We start from the raw sequence: 19,915 nt of genomic DNA on the forward strand, positions 1-19,915 counted from the left end.
GTTAAGTTTCACTTCCTCCTTGGTGATTTGAATGCCTTTTATTTCTTTGTGTAGTCTGGTTATTGAGTCTAGGACTTCCAACACTATGTTGAACAACAGTGTTGAGAGTGGACATCATTGTTATGTTCCTGACCTTAGGGGGAAAGCTCTCAGTTTTTCCCCATTGAGGATGATATTAGTGTGGGTCTTTCATATATGACCTTTATGATCTTGATGTATGTTCCTTCTGTCCCTACTTTCTTGCGTTTTTTTTGTTTTTTTTTTTTTTTTTTTTTTTTTATCAAGAAAGGATGCTGTAGGGGCGCCTGGGTGGCTCAGTTGGTTAAGCATCCAACTTTGGCTCGGGTCATGATCTCACGGCTCATGAGTTTAAGCCCTGCATCAGGCTCTGTGCTGACAGCTCAGAGCCTGGAGCCTGCCTCAGATTCTGTGTGTGTGTGTGTGTGTGTGTGTGTGTGTGTGTGTGTCTGCCTCTCCCCTGCTAGCACTCTGTCTCTCTCTCTCTCTCTCTCTCTCAAAAATAAGTAAACCTTAAAAAAAAGAAAGGATGCTGTATTTTGTTGAATGCTTTTTTCATAATCTATTGAGAGGATCATGTGGTTTTTATCCTTTCTTTTATTAATGTGATGTATCACATTGATTGATTTGCAGATATTGAACCAGCTCTGCATTTCAGGAATAAATCCCACTTGATTGTGGTGGATAATTCTTTTTATGTATTGTTGGATTTGGTTTGATAGTATCTTGTTGAGACTTTTTGCATCCATGTTCATCAGGGAAATTGGTCTGTAGTTCTCCTTTTTAGTGGAGTCTTTGCCTGGTTTTGGAATCAAGGTAATGCTGGCCTCATAGAATGAGTTTGGAAGTTTTCCTTACATTTCTTTCTTTCTTTCTTTCTTTCTTTCTTTCTTTTTTTTTTTTTTTTTGGAGCAGTTTCAAAAGAATAGGTGTCAACTCTTCTTTAAATGTTTGGTAAAATTCCCCTTGAAAGCCATATGGCCCAGGATTCTTATTTCTTGAGAGATTTTTGGTTACTTATTCAATTTCATTACTGGTAATTTAATTACTGGTAATTTCATTACTGACACACTAATATCATCCTCAATGGGGAAAAACTGAATGGGTTTGTTCAAATTTCCTATTTGTTTCTGCTTCAGTTTTGGTAGTTCATATTTTTCTAGGAATTTGTCCATTTCTTCCATATTGCCCAATTTGTTGGGATATAATTGCTCATAATATTCACTTATTATTGTTTGTATTTCTGCAGCAATGATTGTGATCTCTCCTCTTTAATTATTGATTTTATTTATTTGGGTCCTTTCCTTTTTCTTTTTGATCAAACTGACTAGGGGTTTATCAATTTTGGTAATTCTTTCAAAGAATCATCTCCTGGTTTCATTGATCTATTCTACTCTTTTTTTTTCAATTTTAAATTAAAAAAAATTTTTTAACGTTTTTATTTATTTTTGAGACAGAGAGAGACAGAGCATGAATGGGGGAGGGTCAGAGAGAGAGGGAGACACAGAATCTGAAACAGGCTCCAGGCTCTGAGCTGTCAGCACAGAGCCCGACACGGGGCTCGAACTCACAGACCACGAGATCATGACCTGAGCTGAAGTCGGACGCCCAAATGACTGAGCCACCCAGGCGCCCCCTTTTTTTTTTTTTCAATTTTAATATCATTGTTCTCTGCTCTAATCTTTATTATTTCCCTTATTCTGCTGGTTTTGGGTTTATTTGCTGTTCTTTATCCAGCTCTTTTAGGTGTAAGGTTAGGTTGTTGTGTATTTGAGACCTTTCTTCCTTCTTTTGGAAGGCCTGGATTGCTATATGCTCTCCTCTTATGACGACCTTTTCTGCATCCCAGAGGTTTTGGGATGCGTTTTCATTTTCATTGGCTTGCATGTACTTTCTAATTTCCTCTTTAATTTCTTGGCTTACCCATTTATTCTTTAGTAGGATGTTCTTTAATCTTCAAGTGTGAATAGTTTATCTTAATGTTAGCTATTGGTTTGTGTAGTAGGTGATACTGATACTCTCTGCTCATAGCCCATTGGTTCACATTAGAAGTCACTTGTAGCTTGAGTAAACTCTTCTTATATAGGCTGATGGCTTTCTACCTCAAACTCTTTTCCTGAGTCCTTCATCTGGTTATAGGACAGTCTTAGCCTACAAGTTGGTCATGCTGGAAGTATTGGAGAATAAATCCTCCCGGGAGCAGCCCTCAAGCAATGATAGGTGGAGGTTAATGAATAATACCCTGACTTGCTCAGGAGGACAACTCTGAAGTGTTTGAGATGATCCCAGAAGTCCCAGTAAGATTGAACTCCAGTTGTTCATAGCATTAGCCTGCTCTTCACCACTTTGTATTGGTTCTTTCTCTTCCCTCACTTCCTTTCTTCCCATGGTATTTCCTGGAATTGCTTCTCAAATAAATTACTTGCTCCCAAATTCTTGTCTCAGGGTCAAGCTGTTGGAGGAGCTCAAACCAAAATAGTTGGATAAATAACTTCACTCAAAGTCACTGACAGCGATGCTACAGTAGAGAAAAAGAGGCTATGATTACCCTTTTGTCCAGATACAACATTGAAAGTGTTCTACACATACTCTAGTATGGGCCTGAGTTGGGGAGACATCCTGATGTTTGGAGAGAATTCAGAGAACTGAGATTAATTTCTGACTACCTCATGAAGTCACTAAGATTTCTGTGAGGGGAGGATTGCATCTAATCAGAGCTTGCCAGGAGGTTTTCATAAAGCAGAAAGTACAGGTATGCCCATTTTATGCAAGGAAACTGCTGCACAAGTAGAAAATCTTCATCAACTTTTAGGCCAACATAAGGGGTACTGATGTGGTCTCACCAAAAGCCACATTATTATCACTTTCAAGTCAGTAGCCACTTAAGAGTCCTCATGTTTTTCAAGAGCTTGTTGCAAGGTGATGATGAGAACAACTTGACAAAGGATTACTTACCGTCATGGTGAGTTGTAAGGCCAGCTGAAGGTGCCCTCTTGATCACAATGGCTCATTAGGTAGTTGAAGATAGAAGAGTCTCAAGCAGACCCATCCAGGTGTATAATGGGGTTATAAGAAACACCAGCTGGTGAGAGGTTAGAGAAGCTTTGGAGAAAATTATCTGGGACCTCAGATACACTACTAGAAAAGCAAGTTGAAAGTTATTGGTTCAGTTATGTGTGCCCAGCTCCATGACACTTTTTTCAAAGGAGAGATTCTACAAGCTCATGTTGGTATTTCTGGAGGAAAAAGAATGGGAAGGATTGAAAAGAGAAAAGACACCACAATGCTACCATTTGTGTTCAAGAAGTGGAGAAATACGATTAAGAGAGAAACTCTTTGGGGTACCTGGGTGGCTCAGTTGGTTGGGTGTCCAACTTCGGCTCAGGTCATGATCTCACAGTCTGTGAGTTCAAGCTCTGTGCTGACAGCTTGGAGCCTGGAGCTTGCATCGGATTCTATGTCTCCCTCTCTCTCTACCTCTTCCCCACTCATGCTCTGTCTCTGTCTCTCAAAAAATGAATAAATTTTATTTATTTTATTTTTAAAATAAAATTTTAAAAAATTAAAAAAAAGAGAAACTCTTTATGTCAGATATCTCATTTACAACCATTTACTGCCTCATGTCAGGAAGGAAAGGACACTTATCAGAGAGGATAGGGAATGATCTGTTATGTAGTTTCACGTATGCTTTCTTATAATATGAGTCTATAAGCTATTATCCTCCATTTTATTAGTAAGGGAATTAAGGCTCAGAGAGAAGGTGTGACAACGAAGATGTAAGGAAATATTGAGTACCAGTTACCTCTAGTCCTATCCGGTCCTTAAGGTGAACTCCTATTCCCCAGACCTTGGGATTGCCTAATAGCAAAGTGGCAGACCTCACAGGTGTGATGGTGGTGATGGAGGCCAGCCCTGCTCTGCCCCTCTCCAATGCTACCTCCTCCTCTAAGCTGGGGACCCAGGTCTCCTTTCCAGCACCTGCCATTTTACCTGGTCCTGGTTCTGCTTATGTGTTCTCACTGTGCAGATTGTTCATTCTCCAAGCCCTGCCTCTTCTGTAAAATGAAAATTTGATTATTTTCTAAAGGGGATTTAAATAAATGCTTTACATTCGTAAATATCAAAATGGAAAACCTGAATTCATCTTGTTTCTCCTTCTACCTCCAAGAAGAGAAATAACTCTCCAGGGCCAAGGTTTTTTACTTTCACCTAATTCTGTCCCACCTCCCACTGCACTGTAGAAGCTGGAAGTCTGAAAACTAAACTTCTTAGCCTCTCCAGGCTCCCTTGCAGCTAGGATTCTAAATTCAATTTTTGCCAGTGTTATTTATTCATGCAAAATTTGGATGGTGGAAGGGATGTGGAGGGTACTTCTGCAGAGATGATGGTTGACAGGCAGCCTGTAACCTCCCAGTTTGCAGTGATGTGTGTGAGAAGACTGTTCTGGTGGCATTTGTGAGGGCAGGAGTGAACATAGTCTCATGACCTCCTGCTGCAGCAGTGTGGTCCAGTGGTAGCCCCTGCCTTCCTTACCTCCAGCTCTTCCACAGCTGTTGTGAGCACTGAGGTTCCTTATTAAATGCATTCTAAGAGTACCTGCTTACCAGTCCTCCTGCTGGCCCTCTGTTCTGGTTGCTATAGCTATATAACAAACCATTCCCAAACTTAGTGGCATGAAGTAATAATTTTATTTTGCTCACACACAAAAAAAGGCATAGTAGGTATGGCTTGTCTCTGCTCTATGATGTGGGATGAATGAAGCTATGAAGACTTAATGGCTAAGGGTAACTAACCAGTTGGGGGCCGGAGTCACTTAGAGGCCTCCTTACCCACAGGTTTGGTAGTTGATGCTAGCTAGGCTAGAACTTCAGCTGGGACTGTCAATCAGAGCACCCACATGGGGCCGCCCCACCAGCTAGGGCTTCCTCCCAGCATGGTAGCCTTGGGTTGGTCAGACTCCTTATATGGCAGCTATGGCTCCCACAGTGAATGTCCCAAGAGAAACAGGTGAAGATTCCCAGGCTTTTCCAACCTCAGAGATCACACCTTAACCACTCTCACTGCATTCTTTAGGTTGAAGCAATCACAAGCTGGTCCAGACTCAAAGGGGAGGGGATACAGTCTATATCTCTAGATGGGAGGGGCTTCAAAGAATGTGTGGCCTTAATTTAAAACCCCTTAACCCGCTTTCCACAAAGAATCTCAGTAATTATGTTTTTCCAGTTTTACTGAGAAATAGTTGACATGCATCATTGTATAAGTTTTTTTTTTTTTTTAATTTTTTTTCAACGTTTATTTTTGGGACAGAGAGAGACAGAGCATGAACGGGGGAGGGGCAGAGAGAGAGGGAGACACAGAATCGGAAACAGGCTCCAGGCTCTGAGCCATCAGCCCAGAGCCCGACACGGGGCTCGAACTCATGGACCGCGAGATCGTGACCTGGGTGAAGTCGGACGCTTAACCGACTGCGCCACCCAGGCACCCTGATCATTGTATAAGTTTAAGGCATACAGTATGATGGTTTGATTTACACATATTGTGAAATGGTTACCTCAAGAGGTTCAGCAAACATCCATCTTCCCACGTAGACACAAAATATGCATTGCTTCCCAAATTTGTTATGTCTTTCTTACATAAGGGCCATGCTAGTCTTCTCTGTGTCCTTCCAATTTTAGTACGTGTGCTGCTGAAGCTAGCACTCTCAGTAATTGTTTAATGTGTGATGGATATTCAGGCAATAAGGTTTTATTAGGATAATGACATCCTTGGATCTCCTTCTGTTTTCCACTCAAGCCAACAAATTTCAAGTTAGGAAAGAAAATAAGCACTTTTGCAAATATAGAGACAAGAAAAAATATATTCCCACTTAGTATTATGTACTTTGAAGAGTTTCTCTACCAGAAAAAAGGGGGGGGGAAGGAAAATGATTTCAAAAATATATTTCCAAAAATATTATTTTTAAATAAATAGAATCAATACAGAAAAGGAAACACCCTTTCTTGCCAGGGAAACCTTCCTGGGCCTGCCTGTCTATCAGGTTCACCTGTTCCAATCTTCATGGTTCCCCATCCTTGATCCTTGGTTTATAACAAAATATTTGTGTGATCCTTTCTATAAACTTTATATTGTGAAAAATTTCAACCATACCAAAGTAGACAACATAGTATCATGAACTTCCAAGCCACCGTTATGAGTTTCAACATTTTGTCAACTCATGGGAAATCTAGTCATATCCACATCTTTCCTTCCTTTTGAAGCCAATCCAAGACATCCTATTTCATCCATAAATATTTCATTATATGTCTCTTAACAAGAAAGACTCTTCTTTTCTAAACACAACTATAATACTATCACATTGAAAATAAGTACAATAATTCTTCAATAACAAATATCCAATCATTCCAAATGTCTACTTATCTTACATAAGTTTTATAGTTTGTTTGAATTAGCATCAAAATAGGAGTCACATAGTGTGATTAATTGATATGTATTTTAAATCTCTTAATTTGTAGGTGTTTCTCTCCACACCTTCATTTTCTCCCATTGAAATTTATTTGTTGAAGTGGATTGTCCTATAGAGTTTCATAGAGTCTGGATTTCACTGACAGTTCTCTGGGTCATGTCTAACATGTTCCACTCTCCTTACCTTTTTTTTCTGTAAATTTAAATGTGAACAAGAGGCTTTTTCAGATGTAATTTGTATGATTCTTTTGATTAATGCCTGCCCCCTTCTCTTGACTGTGAACTCCATGGAGGCAGGCTCAGGAATAATTGTCTCTCAACTGAAAATATAGCATGTAGCATGGTGCTTTGTGTATAATAGGTACTCAGTATCTTTAGTTGAATGAACCAATATTATATTAGTTGAAAGAAAGAAAGAATGAATGAATGGGAAATACATACAGGAACCTAGGAGTAAGTGGCTACACCACTAGGCAATGAACTGTAATCCTCCCCAGTCCCATTAACACCTGCAATTAGACCCCTGAAGACATTTCAGAGTTTACCCTCATTCATTCATTCACTTGTAAGTGCATGCCACATGTCAGGTACTGTTCTAGGAACCAGGATACATCAGGAAACAAGAGTCATATCTTTTCAGGTCTAATAGTCTGGATCAGCTGATTTTTCAGAAGGTGACCACTTAGAAGGGTCCCCAGAGGCCCCTGGATGCACAGCAGCCATTTGTGATAGCAGAGAAAAACTCTGGGGCCAGTTCAACCTAGGATAGAATCCTAGCTCTGTCATTGGCTAACTGTGTGACCCTGGACAGATAGTTTAACCTTTCATAACCTTGTTTCCTTAATATGTAAAAAGGGGTAGTATTGCTGACTTCATTTGCTTGTATGAGAGTGTAGCTGACTTTTAGTGTTCTGCTCATATCATCTTGGCTGGTTCCTGGGTCTTTCTGCTTGAAGGCATTACCTGGCACAGCCAGGTAGATGCAGACCCAAAGTGCTGAAGATCTGACTTTCCCTCAATCCCCGCAGCAATCCTCAATCAGGGAAGATAGGAAGGATACTAGGTGGTGAAAAAATACTCCAATTTCCTCACTCCTCAGTGACACAGTAATAAGGTGTATCCCCAGGCTGTGTCCCCATTGCGATTGCAAGTTATCATTGTCCATGTGGTAACCTGCTCTTTAACACCCCCTCTTGCTGGCTGCCTTCCCTTTCCTCTCCCTTTCACTCTGCATCCTGGGATCACCTCCCAGAGACTATGTTCATCTGTGCCTTTACTCTGGCTCCTCTTTGGGATGGAGCATCAAAGGAAATGAGGTATAAACAATAGCTAGAGCTCCTCCAGACAGGGCAGGATCCAACAGGTATATTATCTTTAAAGGACAGCTAGAAGTGAGAAAAGCCACAGAAATTTTCAAATCAGAAAAGAATTTAACATCACGGGGATTGGTGAGGACTCAAAGTAAAAGAAGCTTCCCCGTCCACTGGGATCTCTCCCAGATAGGGCGCTGAAATGTCACTGCTCAGGGCTCAGTGGTCAGCACTATGCTCCAAATCATCAAGAATTGACTTTATTACGATCACTGTACTCTCTAGGAGAAAGTAAGAGTTTGAATCTTTTTAAGAAAGGTTTCTGTCAAAATGAGTACATTAAAAAAAAACATGTTGGCACTTTAAACAGATGGTAAGCCTCTATTATTTTAGAAATTTCACCAGGGCTCCTTCCTGGACAATGGCAGATAAATGAGATGTGATTGTTCCAGCACCTGCACCAGTGTTTGTCTCGAGGCCAAGAAGGTGTGGCTGGGTATTGTCAATGAAGTGGGCTCCTCATTATCTCAGCTATTGTTCCAGGAATCAAAGCTGTAATCAATGCCCATGCCTTATTCTGCATAACTCAGCCACAATATGTGGAGAAGTGAGAAAATAGGTGACAGAGTGAATAATGTTCTCAGGACCACATTTCATGCAAGCCACTGCATTTCCCAGCGGATTCTTTTTATTTTAATTTTTTCATTACCAAGGTAATACATGATCATCTCAAAACCGCAAACAATGAGAAATGTATAAAGTGAAAGGCCCTCTCCCATTCTCCAGGCCCACTTCTGGGATGCACCATTATCAGTGCTGTGTGAAGCAGCCAGAGAGGTGTACCCAAGCACACAACCACAACGTTCTGCCGTCTATGTCTCCCAGCCATCTACTCATCCCCAACATCTTATTCTTTGGGTTATCTCACAGAATTCCACTGTACGGTTCTCCCACATTCTATGCAGCCCCCTTTGGACATTTATTTTGCACAAATATTTAAACATGGGACATCTTTGCACATACCTTGGTGTATTTAGGAGATAATTTCTGTAAAATGAGTTACTGGGATTAGGTTTAAGGACATGCATATTTCACCTTTTGCTTAATACTTTCAAACTGCCTTCCCAATCAAGCAAAAAAAAAAAAAAAAAAAAAAAAAAAGCACACTTCATGGCTGTATTAAGCTCCCCACATTTACTGACGTTTTGTATTTTCCCTGCGAACTGTGTGTAAATAAACAAGGACTACCCAAGGGAGAACAAGTAAAGGCTTGCTAGAGCAAGGGAACCGGCCACCGTTTGTTGTGTTTGGTGGAGACTCAAAGGTAGGCAGAGGAATTGGAAAGATTTGTAGTGGGAAAACAGGAAGGCTTCAGGTCAGGTGTGCCCTGACTACAGGCTGTTGGCCTGGGGGAGCTGCAGCTGGCTAACTAGTAGCCAGCATCCTATGTGACTGGTCAGGGGCACATATTTGGCTTTCTCTGGTCGGTCCTAAGTTAGATGCAGGGGCATAAATTAGGGAAGCTATCAATTATTGATTAAGTCCTGGCTGTTTGGGGTCAGCTGCTGCAGAGATGGTGGTTTGGCTTCCTGGACTGATTGCTATCCAACGTGGATTCTATTTCTATTTTCATGTATGGTCTGGCCATTGTCGGTGAGTCTATTCACCCTCCCAACCGTATTTTCATTTCTGTTACCTAGATTTCTATTGGGGTGTTGATCTTTTTCTCTGGTAGTTTGTAGCCTCGGAGCAGGGACTCCACTGGCATCGCTTCGGTCTTCAGGATTTTGTTACGTAAGTAAAGCCAAACTTCGTTTCTATTGGCGCGGTGGGTGAGGGGAGACGTTTCAAGACTAAAGCACCCTGTAGGGTCTCTCCCGCAATGCAGCTATGTTGCTCAGGAGGGAAAAGGGAATTGCAACCCCAGAAAATAAAGTGCTCTGCAGAAACAAAGTAAGCTTGTCTGGCCTTTGTTGGAGGCATACGTAAGGTTGGAGGTGGTGTGCTATTTGAGGCAGAGTTTATGGCGGCTTTACAGACTAGGGCAGAATGCGGTCCTGGGTCGCCAAGTATGGTGAATCCTTCAGAAGGAAGCTATCTGTATGGCAGTCCTTGTCATTGGTGCCACTCTGCACAGGGCTTACAGTTAAAGGCCTGGGAACCTTTATCATGCTTCAGACTAAAATTTAAAATAAATACTATGCATCCATTAATTTTTAATCTTGGGAAAGCGGGCATTGAGTCACTTACTAAAAAGCCTGTATGTGTCTCTTTGGGGGTGGGGGAAGCAGCATGGGTTCAAGAAAGCTTGGCTGTCACATTAGCTACCTTCCACCTGGCAGCCTTTGGGGTCCCCTTTTACTCTTGCTGAGCTCTGTCCTCACCTGACATATACAGTTCTTTTTTGGAGGAGTGTCCTTGGGCTACTGATTCTTGTGAGTTCATTTCTTCCTCCCTTTTAACCCATGATGAGGATGTACAGGTAGGAAAGCTGACTCATTCCTTGGGCATGTCTTACATTCCAGAGCTCCCCATGGTACCCCACCTCCTGCAACAGGTGTTTGCCTGAGAGGCACCCTGGCCTGACCTCCTTTTCTCTGTCCTGGACCTCCACACCCTTGCCTGTCTTCCTTGGGAGCACCTCCTTAATAAATCACTTTCCTACAAAACATTGTCCCTGAAGGGTCTGCTTCTAAGGAAATGGATTTAAAATAGCATTCAAATTCCTAATTCTGTCACCAACTTGTCCTGTGACTTTCAACAAGATCTCTGCCCACATCTAGAAAATGAGAGTTTGGAATAAGTAATTTCAAAGGTTCTTTAATAAGTTAAAACCCCCATGACTTCCTTTAAATCATGGTCACATGTTGTGTCTCTTTTAGAGAAGGGGTTCTTTATTTTTAAGTTTATTTATTTATTTTGAGGGGGGATAGGGGCAGAGAGAATGAGAATCCCAAGCAGGCTCCATGCTGTAGCACAGAGCCCAACTCAGGGGCTCAAACTCACAAATGGTGAGATCATGACTGGAGCCAAACCCAAGAGTTGGACACTTAAACGACTGATCCACCCAGGCACCCCTAGAGAAGGGATTCTTAATGTGGGACTCATGGGTAGCTTTCAGATGGTCAACGAACCCCTGGGAATTGTATGTAAAATTGTGGGGTTTTTTTCCTGTGGAGAGTGTTCATATCTTTCATTAGATTTCCAGAGTCCATAACCCCTCACCAAAGTTAGCAACCACTCTTTACAGCTTGTTTGTTTATTAACTTCAGGAGAAGGGCTGTGGAGAGAGCATTGTCATATTCCCCAATTGTTGGCCTTTTCAGATTAAGAATGGCTTGATTAAAACCACTTAATATTTATTTTTAAATGATATAAAATATGTGCTAATTGTAGTTGCCCAACAGAGATAACATATTCCTCCTAGACCAGTTTTTAATAACTTTTTATCTTGAAAATATAATCTTTGGTAGGTTCAGGCTGCTTTTGACCTTGGAATTAGGGTTTAATATGAATGGCAACTTTTTCCTTTTCAGACAAGTGTTGGATATGCCAGCCCAACTTTGCTAAAGAAGAAAATATGTTTGTGATTAATAAAAAGTATGAAATCCACTCACCTGAGTTCCTCTCCATGTGTTCTGTCCCTTTTTTTCCATACACAGACAGACAGACAGACAAGCAGACAGGTATATAGACACAGGTACACACAATTGTGAGCATCAGAAAAACATCCTAGAATCTTTCATCAAGTGAAAGATTCAAAATCTTATTTTGACAAAAACAGTCCCAGCTGGTTATAGTTAAGACCCACTTGGTATGCGCACAGTAGGTCAATAAATTATGAACCAAGCAGCTGCTCCAATTTTTAGGACCATTATGTCCCGCGGGTAAACCTCATGGAGCAGGGAGGTGGCAGGATGCACAGAAGCCTCTTCTTGAGAAATGAAACATCTCTTGTTCATCTGGGTCAGCCATGTATAGTTCCTCTTTTAAAGGATATTTTATGAACCTGAATAATAAGAATTTATATAAACATACAAGCATAAACTCACATAATGCATATGGAGGTAATAAAGAACAAGTAAGTAATGGTGAAATAACTGCATTGAAGGCTTCAGCTAGCCTTATAATAAACCAAGAGAGGGAGGCTTGAGTATGTGTGATGTCACTTTGATATTGAAGGGTATTTACATCTTTAAACAAGGCTTCTATGGGTTGGCTATAAAGGGTTACAGGCTTTGGGAGGAGGGGACTGGATTCCAAAACTCAGATGTAAGCCAATTGCATACATGCATTTATGATTTTGCTCAATCCTTCTGTGGCTTGTTTTTTAACTTATTGAATAGAATAATTTAATTTATTGAATAACTGAATGTCAGTTCCCATACTCACTGTTAAAATATGGTTCCTGTCCTGGGACTTAAAGTTTGGGGGAAACAATTGAAATAAACTAAGCAAACAAACACATGAGTATCTAATTACTGATTGTGCAAAGATTTATTAGGGAAGTAGTCCCAGGAGGAATCAGCAAGGCATGAGGAGCAAGACAGAGAGGCAAGGGGGAGCCCCACAGCAGGCTACCTAGAGCAAAGCATTGCAGAGGGTGCTTTCAGCCTGATTCCACTCTGGAGACTCCAAGAGACTCTGGAGTGTAAGGTGTGGCTGAGAGTTTGTGCTGCTAGTGGAAAGGGGCTGGGCTGTCATACACATTTATCGGTCACTGCCTAGGGGCTGTCAACTCCCAGGCATGTGGTTCTCTGGGGACAAAGTGGCTCTAGTAACTTGACAGCCATCCTCTGAATAAAAGTCATTGGCATGAGTGGTTGGAAGAAGAGCTCACTCAGGCACTATGGACAGGCTGGAGAGAAGCACACAGATACCATGGAAAGACTCGAGGGGATCTGGACTGAGCGTGGACTGGGTCCACTGCAGTAGTGAGTGGTGCTGAGATCTGAAGGTGGTAAGAATCAATCATATGAAGTAATGCATTGGGAGTGGGGTGGGTAAGAGCATTTGAGATGGAGAATAAAGGCTGCACAAGTTCCTGACATAGGAGGAGCCCAGAGAAGCCAAGGAACTAGAGGCAAAAATGAAGTTGAAGGGTGCCTGGGTAGTTCAGACAAGCATCCGACTTTTGAATTCTGCTCAAGTCATGATCTCACAGTTGTAAGATCGAGCTTGATGGCCGGTTGGGCTGACAGGACTGAGTCTGCTTGGGATTCTCTCTCTCTCTCTCTCTCTCTCTCTCTCTGCTCCTCCCCCACTTGTGCACATGTGTGTACATGCATGCATTCACACTCCTTCTGTCTTAAATAAATAAATTTGAAAAAAATGAGGCTTCAAGGTAAATGGGTCTTCTGACCAAGATGAGCACTGAGTTCTCACTTCAATAATCATCACTTCTCCAAACACAGGGAAGTGAGTGATGCACAAGATATGAAGAGATGAACAATGACTGTTCATCTCTGCAAACAAGAAATATGAAAGAAATAAAACAGCACATATAGAGCTGGGGCCTCCAGCTTCTTGAGCCACTGTCCCAAAGGAGGCAATGGCCATGCCTGAGAGGCCTAAAAGCAGCCCCTTGAACAATATAGGCCTGATGCAAGCTCACTGCTTGAAGCAGAGAATTCTATATACTGAGAAACAAAAACAAAGATAAACAAGACCAAAATCTGAGTAGGTTGTACGTCAGGCAAAAATCAACAAAAGTAACAGATATCTGGCCTCCTCCTGGCAAGTGTTTTCCATTATAAGGGAAAGTAAAGAAAGCATTGTTATTTTTTGAGCTATGTGCCAAATATGCTATATGCCAGGCACTAATCTAAGACACTGTAGTTCATTTGATTCTCATGGTGACTGCATGAAGTAGGTGTTGTAATCCACATTTTCAGAGGAGCTAAGTGAAGCTCAGAGCAATGAACTAATTTGTCCGGGGTCCTAAGTTAAAACTGGATTCCAAACTGCTAATTTCTAGAACGCATGAATGTTAACCACTTTGCTATATTCTTCAAATATGTAGACAGGGATTGAAAGAGAAAAGCATATCAGCTGAGCTCGCTTCACTACCACATGAAGTACCAGAAGACAATGGTATCTACAAAATGCTGAAGGAACAGGGTGTATTCAGTTTTCGTTTTCTTTGGTAAGGGAAGTCAAAGAAAGATATGGAAAGCCAAATATGCAAAAATAAGAACAAGTCCAATGTATTATCCTCAAAAAGCTATGAAAATGGACTCTGGGGGAATCAACAGAGGGAAGGTGGGTAGGGAGGGAGGCTATTGGGTTTTCATTTTATCTTTGCTTTTCACCAAATTCTCAGATTGAAGCTTTCTTAACCAGGTCAATATATTTCTTTTCTATTAATTTGTGAGATACAAATTATCCCTTCCTAGCTGCCCATCCCATGAGCATGTAAACCATGATTCAGAAAACCAAATCCTGAGGTTTGGTGTCCTCTGAGACTGTAACATTGCCATACTCTTTCTGCCAAAATCATCTATTCATTTAACACGTAAGCATTTGTTAAAGGAATAATATTTAATTTAACAAATATTACTAAGCATCTGTTCCAGTCTAGGTATTGTAGGAGGTGCTGGGAATTTCACAGTGAAGAAGACAGACAAGGTCTCTGTGTGGCCCATGCCCATGGGGATGGGCCAACATGAACAAGTAAGCAAACATATCATGAGATAATTGCTAATATCAGCAACTTGGTGGCTGGCAGTGCCATTAACTAAAATGAAGAAGACTTGGGGCACCTGGGTGGCTCAGTCGGTTGAGTATATGACTTTGGCTCAGGTCATGATCTCATGGTTCATGGGTCCAAGCCCTACGTCAGGCTCTGTGCTGATAGCTTGGAGCCTGGAGCCTGCTTTGGATTCTGTGTCTCCCTCTCTCTCTGGCCAGCCCCCTCTAGCTCTGTCTCTGTCTCTCAAAAATGAATAAACATTAAAAAAAATTATAAATGAGGAAGACTTACAAATGTTTGAATTAAGGAAGTCAGGGATCAAGGGTTCTATGTTCAATGCGTGAAATGTGAAATGACTGTTAGACATCCAGATGGAAATCCTGAGTAGATAGAAATAGATGCATGGAGAGCTCAGGAGAGAGGGGTCTGTCTGAGCTAGAAATAAAATGGAGATATCATCAGCAGGTAGTTGGGTAGGATCCATGGGCTGATATTGCACTAAAGCTGTATAAGATGTCACCATCAGAGGAAACAGGGTAAGGGGTATCTAGGACTATTTTTGCAACTTCCTGTGACTGTATAATTATTTCAAAACAAAAGGTTAACAATAAAATCCATGGGTCCAGATAAGATATCCTAGGGATAAATTTATAAAAAGGATAGTGTGAAGCACCTGGGTGGCATCTAACTTTGATACTAGTGGAGCGTCCAACTTAGGCTCAGGTCATGATCTCTGGGCTTATGACTTCTAGCCCCACACCCAGCTCACTGCTGTCAGCACAGAGCCCACTTCAGATCCTCTGTCCCCCCCCCTCTGTCCCTACCCTGCTCACACATTCTCTCTCTCAAAAATAAACAAAAATTAAAAAAAACAATTTTAAAAAAAAGTTGATGTGACAAAGTTCTTAAAATTTCAGCCATTCTGGAAGATCCAGAAATGTAGATTCACAATAATTATGGTCTGTGTTCACTCAGGTCCTCCAAGCAGCAGATACCAATATGAGATCAGATGTGCAGGAGATTTGGGGAGAACACATGTTAAGGATAAACGGTAGGCATCCCAGGAGGTTAAGAGAGCATTCAGACCACGATGAAGACTCAATCACTGATAGAGAGAGGAAGGTAGGAGGGCTGGTGAAGAATGACACAGACTGTATTGCAGTTCTCAGGAAATTGCAATCAAACCCATGGGGAGTCCTGGAGCCAAAGTTATTCCTTAAAGGAGTCCTCCATCTCATAGGAATGAGCCTGAATTAGTGGCCCCTCCTCAGTGTTCAACTTTGCTTGGGAGTAGCCCTTGGAAGCATGAGGTCTTAGGCACATCCGTACCTGGAGTCTTCTCCTCTGGACTGGATCATGCTGGGAATAACCAGGAACCCGGAATTCATAATCCATATAACCTTGAGCCTGCAGGTGGGTGTGGATGGGTCTCCATGTTCACATCCAGCCATTCCACAGTGAAGGAGGAAGGTGGAGGCAGAAATAAAAGGAGAGGTGGCCATGTGTTAAGGATTAGGGGTGAGCTCTTCCTGAGTTGCCACATGCCAGCAGGAACTCAGAGGAGTCCAAGAACTGTAAATGCAAACCTGGCTTTCCAGGAGGAGTATTTTTTTCAAGGTTAGAGGATAAATACACTTTATCAAAAGCTTGTTGCAAGTTTTAAATAGCTAAACATCTGTACCTTGTGCAGGGCTCTGCAATATTAGAACCACCTGAAAATTTACTAGAAGCCATGGCTATACATTCCTGAAAAATCCATATATAGGCAGAAGATAACAATCAAAAGATTTAAGAATTTTGGGAACTGGTAGGGTGCCTGCGTGGCTGAGTTGGTTAAGTATCGGACTCTTAAGAATGCCACGTCATTATTTTGCTTAGTTTTGCTGAGGCATTTTATCATCTCACACCACAAGAAGGGTTTCTGAACTGCATGACAATAGACTAGATTCTTCAGGACAGCACAGGCCTTGAGCAGTGATCAGCTTTGACTACTGGCCACAGCACAGGGTTTGAGAGCTGCAAGTGAAGCTGAGCATTATACCCAGCCATTGGCTCCACAGGAAGATGGCAGCATACGAGGACGCTGGGCTCACCTCATCCTGCTGATCACTTGGATTCCACCCACATCTGCCTCAATAACCCAGAAAACTACCAAAAGACTAGAAGAACGGACTCTCTGAAGCCAAGAATAGACAAGAGACCGACAGAAGAGGGTAGGAAGGGCAGAGAGGCAGTGCGTGCTACACGGACTGACGGGAGGGAACTGGGGCAGTGGAGGGGTAACCCACCAGGCAAGGCAGAGCCCCCGAAGTCTGTCTTGCAAAAGCAGAGGTGCCAGACTCTGTGAATTCTGACAGCCAGAGGGACTTAACATCTGGAATGTTAAAAGTCAACAGCTCTGATCTCAGACAGCAGGGAGGGCAAGAGGATGTGGAGAGGGAGAGTGGTTGAGACTCAGAAGACAGAGCTCAGCTCAGTGGGGAACAAAGGCAGAGGCAAGCGCCATTTCCCTCTCCCATCCGCCAGCCAAAATTCCAAAGGGAACCAGTTCCCATCACTGAACTTGCTTACACTGTCCAAATGCCCAATGCTGTGCTTCTGTGGATCCATCCCTTTGATGGGCCTGCCTCCCTCCCAGTGTTTCAGGGCCCCTCCAGCAAGGAACCATCGATGGCAAACCCAGCTAAGCCTGCCCCTCCCACCCCTGTGCACCTTGTGGATCCACCCTGGCTAATACGTCAGATCCCATTGAAGCAGCACTGAAAAGCCTGGCAGTGCCAAAGTAGCACAGCCACACCACTCTACAGTGAGTCCTGCCCCTGGGAGAGGGGAAGATAAGGTACACAGCTGTCTGACTGTGGCCCCAGCGATGGGCTGGGGGCAGACATCAGGTCTGACTACAGCCTTGCCCACCAACACAAGCTACTTCAGACAGCACAAGAGAAGTGCCCTGCAGTTTGGAGCCACCAGAGGGACTACCCAAATGATGAAATGGAAGAATTATCCTCAAAAGAAACTCCAGGAAGTAGCGACAGCTTATGAATTGATCAAAAACCATTTAAGCAGTGAAACGGAACAGGAATTTAGAATAATAGTCATAAAATTAATTGCTGGGTTTTAAAAAAGCATAGAGGACAGCAGACAATCTATTTCTACAGAGATCAAGGGACTAAGAAATAGGCATGAGTAGCTAAAAAATGCTATAAATGAGTTGCAAAATAAAATGGAAGCAGCATTGCACAGATTGAGGAGGCAGAGGACAGAATAGGTGAATTAGAAGATAAGATTATGCAATAAGAGGAAGCTGAGAAAAAGAGAGATAAAAAAAATCCAGGAGTATGAGGGGAGAATTAGAGAACTAACTGGTGCAATCAAATGGAACAATATGCATATCATAGTAATTCCAGAAGAGGAAGAGAGAGAGAAAGGGGCTGAAGGTGTACTTGAACAAATCATAGCTGAGAACTTCCCTGATCTGGAGAAGGAAAAAGGCATTGAAATCCAAGAGGCACAGAGAACTCCCTTCAGACATAACTTGAATCAATCTTTTGCATGACATATCATAGTGAAACTGGCAAAATACAAGGATAAAGAGAGAATTCTGAAAGCAGCTAAGGATAAACAGGCTCTAACTTACAAAGATAGACCCATAACAGTAGTAGCAGACCTATCTACTGTAACTTGGCAGGCCAGAAAGGAATGGCAGGAAATCTTCAATGTGATGAACGGAAAAAATATGCAGCCGACAATCCTTTACACATTAAATCTGTCATTCAAAATAAATGGAGAGATAAAAGTTTTCCCAAACAAATAATATCTGAAGGAATTCATCACCACTAAACCAGCCCTACAAGAGATCCTAAGGGGATTCTGTGAGTAAAATGCTGCAAGGACCACAAAGCACCAGAGACATCACTACAAGCATGAAACCTACAGACATCACAATGACTCTAAACCCATATCTTTCAATAATAGCACTGAATGTAAATGGACTAAATGCTCCAACCAAAAGACATAGGGTATAAGAATGGATAAAAAAAACAAGACTCATCTATTTGCTATCTACAAGAGACTCACTTTAGACCTGAGGACACCATTAGATTGAAAGTGAGGGAATGGAGAACTATCTATCATGCACTGGAAGTCAAAAGAAAGCTGGAGTAGCCATACTTATATCAGAAAAACTAGACTTTAAATTAAAGGCTGTAACAAGAGATGAAGAAGGGCATTATATAATAATTACAGGGTCTATCCATCAGGAAGAGCTAACAACTATAAACGTCTATGCGCTGAATACGGGAGCCCCCAAATATATAAAACAATTAATCACAAACATAAGCAACCTTATGGATAAGAATGTGGTAATTGCAGGGGACTTTAATACCCCACCTACAACAATGGATAGAACATCTAGACACAAGATCAGTAAAGAAACAAAGGTCCTGAATGATACATTAGATCAGATGCACTTGACAGATATATTTAGAACTCTGCATCCAAAAGCAACAGAATACACTTTCTTCTTGAGTGCACATGGAACATTCTCCAAGATCGATCACATACTGGATCACAAAACAGATCTTCATAAGTATAAAAGAATTGAGATCATACAATGCACACTTTCAGACCACATTGCTATGAAGCTTGAAATCAACCACAGAAAAATGTCTGGAAAACCTCCAAAAGCATGGAGATTAAAGAACACCTACTAAAGAATGAATGGGTCAATCAGGCAATTAGAGAAGAAATTTAAAAATATATGGAAACAAAGGAAAATGAAAATACAACAATCCAAATGCTTTGGGATGCAGCGAAGGCAGTCCTGAGAGGAAAATACATTGCAATCCAGGCCTATCTCAAGAAACAAGAAAAATCCCAAATACAGACTCTAACAGCACACCTAAATGAACTAGAAGCATAACAGCAAAGACACCCCAAACCCATCAGAAGAAGAGAAATAATAAAGATCAGAGCAGAAATAAACAATATAGAATCTACAAACTGTAGAGCAGATCAACGAAACCAAGAGTTGGTTTTTTGAAAAAATAAACAAAATTGAGAAAACCTCTAGCCAGGCTTCTCAAAAAGGAAAGGGAGAGGACCCAAATAGATAAAATCATGAATGAAAATGGAATTATTACAACCAATCCCTCAAAAAAACAAGCAATTATCAGGGAATACTATGAAAAATTATATGCCCACAAACTGGACAACCTGGAAGAAATGGACAGATTCCTAAGCACCCACACACTTCCAAAACTCAAACAGGAAGAAATAGAAAGCTTGAACAGACCCATAACCAGCGAAGAAATTGAATCAGTTATCAAAAATCTCCCAACAAATAAGAGTCCAGGACCAGATGGCTTCCTTGGGGAATTCTACCAGACATTCAAAGCAGAGATAATACCTATCCTCCTCAAGCTGTTCCAAAAAA

General features: G+C 41.7%; 1 non-coding gene across 1 annotated transcript; it reads right to left on the bottom strand.

Annotated features, from left to right (window-relative positions):
• Window positions 1-5,609: 5,609 nt before the first annotated feature.
• LOC112869797 (U6 spliceosomal RNA) lies at window positions 5,610-5,717 on the bottom strand. Its single transcript, XR_003224443.1, has one exon. It is a non-coding gene; the product is annotated as a U6 spliceosomal RNA (small nuclear RNA).
• Window positions 5,718-19,915: the final 14,198 nt, after the last annotated feature.

The sequence above is a fragment of the Puma concolor genome, chromosome A3 (genome assembly GCF_028749965.1).
Source record: "Puma concolor isolate L17-30 chromosome A3, mPumCon1.1.hap2, whole genome shotgun sequence".
Lineage (NCBI taxonomy): Eukaryota > Metazoa > Chordata > Mammalia > Carnivora > Felidae > Puma > Puma concolor.